Source organism: Rattus rattus, chromosome 2 (assembly GCF_011064425.1).
Source record: "Rattus rattus isolate New Zealand chromosome 2, Rrattus_CSIRO_v1, whole genome shotgun sequence".
Lineage (NCBI taxonomy): Eukaryota > Metazoa > Chordata > Mammalia > Rodentia > Muridae > Rattus > Rattus rattus.
Genome location: NC_046155.1, coordinates 39,277,654 through 39,288,794, shown reverse-complemented (window position 1 = coordinate 39,288,794; position 11,141 = coordinate 39,277,654). Strand labels below are relative to the sequence as shown.

Genomic DNA, 11,141 nt, shown 5'->3' with positions numbered 1-11,141 from the left:
TTTTGCTGCTATCATTCGCCTCTGTATTTGTCATTCTCCCGCTGAGCCTCTCAGGAGACAGCTGTATCAGGCTCCTGTCAGCATGCACTTCTTGGTTTCATCAATATTGTCTAGGTTTGGTATATATATACATTTACATACACACATGCATATGCAAATGCAACACACATATACATACACATGCGCATATGCAAATATATGCATTTATATATACACACGCATATGAGCGTATGTATGTATGTATGTATGTATGTATGTATGTATGTATGTATGTGTGTATGTATGTATTGGTTGGTTCTCCAGGTAGGGCAGGCTCTGAATGGCCATTCCTTCAGTCTCTGCTCCACACTTTGTCTCTGTATCTCGTCCTATGAATATTTTCCCTCCTTTAAGAAGGACTGAAGCATCTGCACTTTGGTTGTCCTTCTTGTTGAGCTTCATGTGGTCTGTAGATTGTATCTTGGGTAATTTGAGCTTTTGGGCTAATATCCACTTATCAGTGAGTGCATACCATGTGTGTTTTTCTGTGATTCGGTTACCTCACTCAGGATGATATTTTCTAGTTCCATCCATTTGCCTATGAATTTCATGAAGTCTTTGTTTTTGAAAGCTGAGTACTCCATTGTGAAGATATACCACATTTTTCTGTGTCCATTCCTCTGTTGAAGGCAATTGGGTTCTTTCCAGCTTCTGGCTATTATAAGGCTGCTATGAACATAGTGGAGCATGTGTCTTTGTTTTATGTTGGAGCATCATATGTTATATGTTGGGTATGTGCCCAGGAGTGGTATAGCTGTGTCCTCAGGTAATACAATGTCCAACTTTTTGAGGAACCTCCAGACTGATTTCCAGAGTGGTTGTACTAGCTTGCAGTCCCATCATCAATAGTGGAGTATTCCTCTCTCTCCACATCCTCGCCAGCATCTGTTGTCATCTGAGGGTTTTTTTTTGGGTGTGTGTATGTATGCAGCGAAGTTTATTGATGGTACTCAAGAGAGTAGGGAGGGCTCTCTAGGCCTCTCCTGTTATTATGGGGGTCTGGGATGGAATTGTCAGAGAGATGCTCAGTGTTGGGGACTGAGTTGGGATAGGGACTCCTCAGCAACAGAAGGCCTCTCTTTTGCTCTAAGTATCCTTGCTGGGCTGGGGTGGGTGGTCCAGGGTTTCTTACTCCTTGGAGGCCATGTAGGCCATGAGGTCCACCACCCTGTTGCTGTAGCCTTATTCATTGTCATACCAGAAAATGAGCTTTACAAAGTTGTCATTGAGAGCAATGTCAGCCCCAGCATCAAAGGTGGAAGAGTGGGAGTTGCTGTTGAAGTTACAGGAGACAACCTGATCCTCATTGTAGCCCAGGATGCCCTTTAGTGGGCCCTCAGATACCTGCTTCACCACCTTCTTGATGTCATCATACTTGGCAGGTTTCTCCAGGCGACATGTCAGATCCACAATGGGTACATTGAGGGTAGGAACACAAAAGGCCATGCCAGTGAGCTTCCCATTCAGCTCTGAGATGACCTTGCCCACAGCCTTGGCAGCACCAGTGGATGCAGGGATGATGTTCTGAGCTGCCCCATGGCTATCACGCCACAACTTTCTAGAGGGGCCATCCACAGTCTTTTGAGTAGCAGTGATGGCATGGACTGTGGTCATGAGCTCTTCCATGATGCCAAAGTTGTCATGGATGACCTTGGCCAGGGGGGCTAAGCAGTTGGTGGTGCGGGATGCATTGCTGACAATCTTGAGCGAGTTGTCATATTTCTCATTGTTCAAACCCGTCACAAACATGGGAACATTGGCCAAAGGGGTGGAGAGGATTACCCTCTTGGCCCCACCCTTCAAGTGAGCCTCAGCCTTCTTCATGGTGGTAAAGATGCCAGTAGACTCCATGACATACTCAGCACCAGCAATCTCCCCATTTGATGTTAGCAGGATCTTGTTCCTGGAAGATGGTGATGGGCTTCCCATTGATGACAAGCTTCCCATTCTCAGTCTTGACTGTGCCATTGAATTTACCATGGGTAGAGTCATACTGGAATGTGTAGACCATGTAGTTGAGGTCAATGAAGGGGTCATTGATGGCAACAATCTCCACTTTGCCAGATGGAGAGAAGGCAGCCCTGGTAACCAGTCACCCAATACGGCCAAATCCGTTCACACTGACCTTCACCATCTTGTCTATGGGACGAAGCTGGCACTGCACGAGAAGATGCGTCTGCCTCTGGAAAAGGGAGGAGCAAAGTTATCACCTGAGTTTTTGATCTTAGTAATTCTGACTGGTGTGAGGTGGTATCTTGGTTCCTTTTGTTCTAGAGGTTTTGTCAACCTGCTAGTGTATGCTCTGTCGTTTCTCTTTAGAGGCACTCAGAGATTCTATAACATGTTCTATGATGTCTATAAAATTGTATTTTAATGAATACATGTCTTGGAGTATCATCTGCCTTATTCTGTAAAGCATCTTCAAGATAGTCACCATTTCTAATAAATGTGCAATCTTAGAATCATTCCCTTCAGAACCCAAGGCAAAAGTCCTTGGAATTTTAAGATACATCAACTGTATGATGTCCCATTCTCTCTCTCTCTCTCTCTCTCTCTCTCTCTCTCTCTCTCTCTCTCTCTCACACACACACACACACACCACACACACACCTTCCACATGCACATTTCAAATTCTCCAAAAATGAAACATATAAGCTATTGTGTAACATTGCTCTTATGTGATTTCATTAAACAGAGTCTGTATATGCATGTGTGGTCTATTAACTAGATAAGTTTATTTCTCATAGTTGTGGTGGCTGAAAATTCAACATGATGGTGTCTATAGGTTTGGTGTTTGGTGGGATCAAGTTTCTTGGTTCATAGATGGAGAACTTAAATGTGTCCTTTCCTGGGACAATACAGTATCCATGATGGTTGTGGCATGAGAGCAATTGTAACAATCAATTCCTAACATTGTTGCCATGGAGAATAGAATTTCAAAATATTAACTGAGGGAAGCAAATATTTAGACTGCTTTCTATCATCTATCTGTCTGTCTGTCTGTCTGTCTATCTATCTATCCATCTACCTATCTACAAGTTCTGATCTCTATAATCATTTATTTCAACATAATTAATTGATTAGCTTTATTAAATAACCACAGTGAAACTGAGCAAAAGAGTTGGTTTGTTCTAAGTATGATGGTATTATCTTTAATCACAACAATTAGGATGTGGAATAAGGGGTGTCAAGCATTTTAAGTGAGCAAATTGACAAAATCCTTGACTAAGGAGTATGAAGTTGCCATAACAAATATAAAATTAAAAAAATAATGATGCTTAATTTAGCTGTATTTATTTCCTGAATTCATTGCTGCCTAGACTTTTATTTTTGTGATAAGGAAATTAACATGGAGCTTATAATCTTCACCAGTTGTAACTGTACAAAGTGAAAGTATATGTATGTAAGTTTAATTTTTTTCAAAGCCTAGATTTTAATTTATTAATCATTTTATTTGTTTACATTTCAAATGTTATCCCCTTTCCCAGTCTCCCCTGCACAAACCCCTACTCCTTCCCTCTCCTCTTTGCCTCTAAGAGGACACTTCCCTCTACTCCCACCTAACCCCTCTAGTATCCCCTTTCTCTGGGGCATCAAGCCTTCACAGGACCAAGTACCTTTACTTCCACTGATACCAGATGAGGTGGTCCTCTGATACATATGTAGTGGGAGCCATGGCCTAGCCCATGTAAACTTTGCTTGTTGGTTTAATCCATGGGAACTCTGAGGAGTCTGGTTAATTGGTACTGTTGTTATTCCTATGGGTTTGCAATCCCCTTCAGCTCTTAGCCCTTCCCCTAGCTCTTCCACTGGGGTCCCCGGGCTCAGTCCAATGGTTGACTGTGAGTATCTATATCTGTATTTGTCAGGTGCTGGTAGAGTCTTTCAGAGGACAGCTATATCAGGGTCCTGTCTGTAAGCACATCTTGGCATCAGCAATAGTGTTGAGGTTTGGTGTCTGTGAATGGAATGGATCACATGGTGGGGAGGTCTCTGGATGACCTTTCCTTCAGCCTCTGCTCCATTTTTTGTCCCTGAATTTCCTTCAGAGTGGGACAATCCTGGGTTAAAAATTTTGAGATGGGTGGGTGGTTCCATCCCTCTACTGGGGGTCATGTCTATCTATTGGAGGCAGTCTCTTCAGGTTCTATCTCTCTGCTGTTGGATATTTCAGGTAATGTCATCTCCACTGGGTCCTGGGAGTCTCTTGCACCCCTGGCATCTGGAATTTTCCAGTGGACCCCCAAGTTCCTCACCTACCACTATTCCTTATTTCTATGTAGAGAAAGAGCAGCACTCCTCTATTGCTGGTGCTCTTGAAAGCTGGCACAACTACTTTGTAAATCAATTTGGTACCTTCTCAGAAAATTGGGAATCGCTCTAACTGAAGACTCAGCTATACCACTCCTGGGCATATACCCAATAGATGTTCCAATACATAACAAGGACATTGCTCCACTATATTAATAACAGCATTTTTTTTATAATAGCCAGAAGCTGGAAATAACCTAGATTTCCCTCAGTGGAAAACTGGAGACAGAAAACGTGGTATATTTACACAATGGAGTACTATTCAACTATTAAAAACAATGATTTCATGAAATTCACAGGCAAACAGATGGAACTAGAAATTATCATACTGAGTGACGTAACCGAGACCCCAAAGGGCATGCATGACATATACTCATTCATAAGTGGATATTAGCCTAAAAGCTCAGAATACCCAGGATACAACTCAAAAACTTCATATGAAGTTTAACAAGAAGAAAGGCCAATGTGTGGATGCTTTAAACCCATAATCACAGGGGGCAGAGGGAGGGAGGGATCTAGTTGGGAGAGGAGGGAAAAAAGGAGGGCAGGACCAGGTATGGGAAAAGACAGGAGTGAAGTCCAAAATCTGTATTTTTAACTCAATATATTGCCTCTCTATGGGTTTCCATTCTAATTCCTCAAGCCTTTGTCAATTTTTCTCAACTGGAATTACCTATTTTGTCATTGCTGTAGGTTCCAGAATGAATTCTTTTAAAATTCAAAGTATTGTCTAAATTTTGTTCTGTTGTTTGTAACTTAGGAAGGATTTTTCAAGTACTTTATCTAAGTCTGCCTTCTTCTGATCTCTCCTTAAAAGCATATATATCTGTATCTGTATCTACATCTCTATATATCTACACACATAATTGTAAATATTACTGTAAAATATTTGTATGCTGAGAAGCAAAACAAAACCATGGAGGGGGTACAGACACATTGCTCTTTCCATTTTTTTTTGCTCTTTCCATTTTTTAAACATAGTATTTTTCTTTTAAATTTCTATATCCTTAAGGTCTTCCCAAGTATTACCATAAGTCTGTTGACTTTTCAGGTTTTCCAGTCAGTATCAAGTTCTGTAGCTGGCATCCACTGAGCCTCACAATCACTGGTATCATCAACCTATAGTTGTATCTTGCTGGATGCAAGACCCTTTCCCTGGGGGCATGCTGCTACCAGCTAGCTGCACCCCTACGAAGCACTTCTGAAGACCAGGGGCCTGCCACATTCTTGCTGGCCTAGCCTTCTGCTTGACCCTATGTCCTCTGCTGTGTGCTGTAGCTCTTTGAAATTTTTTTTTTCTCATAGGCTGCAGCCATGAGCTGTGCCTAAAGGAGCCAAGGACTTGGCCTTTGGAGGTCTGCCTTTTTCCCTGCTGCTTACAGACTCAGTTCATGTCAGTCTGCTTATAGGACGCTGTCTGTGAAGGTCTGTGAGACTGGAGTGGCCAAAGAGTTGTGCTTTCCAAAAGGGAGTTGGAGTTGATTTTCCATGGCCAGTGGCCCCATTGTGGTGGTGATGATATGCAGCTAGGTGTGTGTGTGGGGTTGGGTGGCTGATCTAGGTGAGCTGCTGGATCTCTTCCAAGGCCATTGGTGCTCTGGATTTGGCCTCCAAGTAGGAAGTGACCACCATAGGCTTGAGCAGCTTCCAGCTGAGAAAGTTTCTGGAGAGAACTCCTCTTCCCCAAAGTGTTACAGCTCTTTATGACAGACACTCTCAGACAATCTTTGATGACATAACTTTCATTCTTTCCTGGTAGGTCTTATATACATTTTGGGGAAGCATCTAAGAGCAGATGCTTCCTATTGGCTTGGCCTGAGATGTTAGGAATGTTTGGGTGCTACTCCTCTGATTTGACTGAATGTCACAGTTCTCTCCATGGGGTGTTGCCGTCACATGTTCCTGGACAGGAATCTGGTTGGGAGTAGATGAAATATTTACTGTTTCAGATATGAGGTTTCTGAATCCACTCAACTTTACAAAGTTTTCTGACATGGTCCATTACCTCCCAAGTTCTCACTGAGGCTCTATCCTGATTGGTCTTAAAAGACCAAGTTCAGGAGAACCTGTGGCAAATTTCCTGCATGCTGCTATGTGTGGACCATGCCTTCAGAAGCTCTTTACTCACAGACCCCATTTATGTATCTGGCTGCTGGCCTGAAGCCTTTCTGAACTGTGGTGTGTACTTGTGCGTGTATGTGTGTGTGTGTGTGTGTGTGTGTGTGTGTGTGTGTGTGTGTGTGTGTGTGTGTGTCTTTTAAAGGATCTGAGTTTCTGGGGAGCACTGGTTCATGCCTTCCACCTATAACTTCTCTAATATCTGAAGATTTCTAAGTTTGAATTTTTGGCTAACAGTGGATTACATTCCTACTATGATGGGTGTCATTTGTAACTGCAGTCTTTTTCCACTCATGGTGCCCCAGTTCTCAAATAATTATGTGGGCACTATTATTATTAAAAAATGCCCAGGCTATAGGCTAGTTTTGTTACCTCTAGCTCATAATTTATTTCACTCATTTATACTATTCTATGTCTGACATGACTAGTTAGCTCTCCTCCGTTTCATATATCCAACTTCCTCTAAGTCCTGGTGGTCAAAGTTTCTACACTTGACTCCCAGAGTTTCTCTCTCTACCTCTCCCTCTCTCTTTCCCTCTACCCCCTCCCTCTCTCTCTCTGCCAGATATCCCACCTTCTAATCCTACCTCAGATTATTGGCCTTCAGGTTTCTATTGACAAGCAATGCTTCCACGCAGTACACAAGAGATTATTTCTACAACAACTGGCTTCTAAGATATAACAACAAACAGAACAAGATAAATGTAATAAAATAAAAAAAAAACCAGGAGAAAAAGAACCCCAAGAGAAGGCACAAAAATAAGAATCCAACTCATTCATACACTAAGTGTCCCATAAAAATACTAAACTGAAGGCTATAATGTATACACAGAGGATCTGGTACAGACCTATGTAGGCCCTGTGCTTGCTGCTTCAGTATCTATGTGTTCAGATGAGCTCCGTTGATTTGGAAGGACTTGTTTTCCTGATGTCCTCCATTCCTTTTTACTCAGATACTTTTTTTCTTTTTCTCTTCTTTGGAGTTTCCTGAGCATAGAGGGTAGAATTTGATGGAAACATCCCATTTAAACCTGTGTGTTTCTAGGTCTCTGTCTCTCTCTGTTTCTGTTTCTGTCTCTGTCTGCCTATTTCTCTGTCTTTCTCTCTCTCTCTCTCTCTCTCTCTCTCTCTCTCTCTCTCTCTCTCTGAGTAATATATGGTGTGTGTCTTTGTATTCCCATCTGCTGCAGGGAGAAGCTTCTCAGATGATGGTTAAATAAGAGAATAGAGTAGAATATTATTAGGAATAATTTTATCACTACTTTGTTTTTCAAGACTCATTGTATTTGGTTGTACCCCAGATCTCATGGATATCTATTATCTGGCTCTTGGTCACTCATCTGGTATAGAGTATAAGTTCCATTTTGCACTGTAGGCCTTAAGTCAAATCAGTTATTGGTTAGTTACTTCCATAAAGCTTTCTGTCACTACTGCTCTAGTATATTTTTCAGGAAGGACAACATTGTAGATCAAAAGGTTTGGGTCTGGTTTGGTGCTTACATTTATCTTTTTGCAAAATACTTTCCTGTTCTAGAAACCCCCAAATCAAAACAAACAAACAAACAAACAAACAAACAACAACAACAACATAAACTGGAATGTAGAAGGTGAAGATTCTATGTAGGAACCAGCTCAAATTATGCATTTTTAATGAGTTATGCGTGTGTTTTCTTCAACAATGGGGTCTTGCTGTCAGTTTATGGAGAGCAACCTATTGTCTTACCAACAGTGTAGGTTGTGTGGGGATTTCCAGAGGAAACCTTTGACCAATAAATCAATTGGATGAAATAAAGTCCAGGTATTTTCGTTTGGTGACAAAAGATGGTCAGTGGGATTCTGTTTCACCAATTATGTGGAGATTTCATTAGAATTATTTCATATATTTTAGGAGGTTTTCACTGTTCTGTTTTCATGCCCTTCAATTCTAGTTGTTTTTCCCCACATTACCTCCCTCACCCTTCTCCCTGCAACTGGATACTGCTGTTCCATCTCTCCCCACCCCCACTCATTCGTATGGGAGGAGAAGGAAGCTGTGGTTGATATTTTCTCTACATACTGTATATTCAGACCAGTTGAAAACATTTTTTCTGACATGTTTCCTGAAGCTAATAATTAAATTAATTTGTATAAGTCAAAAATTTCCTGTTCCTATGTCACTAGGGTAATTTGAAAGTCTTTAGAAAATAGTAGAGGTTCTTTATAAGGTTCAGGGAATCCCAGAATCAAGTATTTCAGTTAATTCTTTGTTCATGCTGTCTAACAGAATCTAGGCTTTTCCCTTCGTAGGTGTTACCTTAAAAGGAATCATAAGAATTTTTCCATATATAGGTCTTATATAGAGAATGGCAGTAAGTGCCTAACGAGGAGGGGAGTAAAATATTCTAAGACATTTGGCTCTGACTTACAACATCTTCATCTTCATACACCATTGAACTTCTAATCATTCAATCAGTTTTTGTAGTTCCTTCTTTCTAAGAGTTGTCATTCAAAAGGGATCTTCTTTGAAGGAAAAAAACAGATGCCAGAGCATTTTCTTTTTCCCATGTTCTAGGCTGAGATTCCTTTGCAAATCCCATTTTTTAGATCACTGTTTTAAAAGTCTTATGGCCAAAGGGAGGATTAGAGGCACCGCTGTTTAGAATCTCTTCACTCTTACAAGGACAGTTACAGTTAGTATCCTAATTAGGGCTCCTTAGAGGTCTTTCTCAATTAATGTCCTCATTTTAACTACCAATACTCAGGCTATGATCTAAATTTTTGCTGTAATTCTGCTAAATTTATAATGGGCTTCAGTTTCATCTTCTGCAATCTGAGCTCTGTGCTGCTGGGAAGAAGATTCTGTTCCAGGGCACACTTAGAAAACTTTTGACTGTTTCTGCCTCTGGAACCAGTCAGTTTTATCTTTATCACTAAGTTCATCATTGTCCTTCACCAAATTCTGAGATGCTAGAAGTTGTTTAATTTTATCACAGAGCTCATCTATATGCATTGTCAGATTATTCAGATATGCTAAGAGCAACAAACCAGCACCATTTTCCTATTATTCCCCAAACTGTCAGAAGTTTATTATACAGTGCGGGGCTATGAAAGGCAGCCTGGTTCCTGGTTGTGCTAAGGCTAGAAACCCTGGTGACCCTGAGGGGATGGTAGGCATTTCACCTGACTCCCTGGTAACCAGGCCCCTGTCACTAGCCACAGCCCCAATGTCCCAAGCCCCTCCACAGGTAGAGGACATGACCACAAGCTCAAGACAGATCTCCATTATAATGAAGTACCTAAAGGCCTGGAGGCTTAGCCAATCTCTTTTCCTTCCTAGACACTCCTCCTTGCAAAAGGTATTTATTCTCAGGCCCACCCTAAGAACTGGGGTACAGTTTTATTCATCTACTTTCCCCCATGACAATAAATGTCTTAAAACTGTGAACTATCTCTTTTCACCAGGATCTGCCTTGAGGAGCAATGGCAAAGGCTTTAATCTATAGAGCCACCATCTAATCTCCCGTAGAAAGTCTCTCTGAGCTTCCAGCTGTGGCTGCCATGAAGCCTGTAGCCTGCCACTGTCAAGCCAAAGACACCCCCTCTACACACAAACAAGGGACCACCCAGAGCTCTCCCTCCTTCCCCCTCAGTCCTGGGCTAGATCCAGTCTGTGGGGCCCTCACTCCTTTCTCAGTTCTTCTGTGGCTTCCAGCAGTGCCTGGATGCCCAATTGCTTGAGAACCCTACAGCCCTGGCCTCCTTGCAGGTCTGGGGACCCCTGAGCCAGCTCCAGCTGTGTCACATACCTCTGACTGCACTTCCCCACCCCTGGAGGGTGTCCTGTGGCTTCTCTACTACTCAACATCCATCAGCAACAGACAACATGGGGTAAGCACAGTCAACTTTCCACATCTTGCCTCCCCAGCAGTTGTGCCCTGTAGCGAGGCAGACTCAGGACCCCAACAACCCTACAATGTAAGGTTATCAAATTCATTGGTACTCACTATTGGCAAATTAGGATAATCAAATGCATTTAGCTCCTTAAGTTTGCAATATAGTCTAAACCGTGGCCTTTCAATATTCTCAAAACTTGCAGGAGGGGTATCAATGACTATAGAGGCTTCAGTAACTTTAGGTGTTGGAAAATTGCAAAGCCTATTTCAAACATGTGGATCTCCAGTGGGCTTTTGGAACCTGAGGATGTATGGTGTCCGTGAAAATCAAGACTGTGACCACTTGTTGACTTTCAGACAAGTGGTCCCAAATAACTCAAGTCATTTTTATTTTTATTTATACAATCACAATCTTGCTCACCTGAGCAGTGACATCCATTATTATTTTATTAAAAGAAATTGTAGCATCAGCATTATCAAAGTTCTATCATTTTAAAAAACAGGCCCCATTAGTTTCCTTTCCTCCTTCCTTCCTCCTTCTGGGTCAATCAGTTTCTAACCTTATTTTGCACTACAAAGCACAATTTCAGCAAGCCAAAAATAAATGTCTAGCCAGGCATACCCTGTAGACATAAGCACACATCCAGTTGGTTCCAAATGCACTTACATAGTTATGCAAGGTGAGATACAGATTAAACACTTGTGGATATAATTCCAGTCATCATGTCATAATGCTTTCATTAATAATTACAGAGAGCCCACACCCGCGGATCCCGGCCCGCAGCAGCTCTCTGCTCCCAG

At 41.9% G+C, this 11,141-nt stretch overlaps 1 pseudogene; it reads right to left on the bottom strand.

Annotated features, from left to right (window-relative positions):
- Positions 1 to 1,063: 1,063 nt before the first annotated feature.
- Positions 1,064 to 2,173, bottom strand: LOC116893792 (annotated as a pseudogene).
- Positions 2,174 to 11,141: the final 8,968 nt, after the last annotated feature.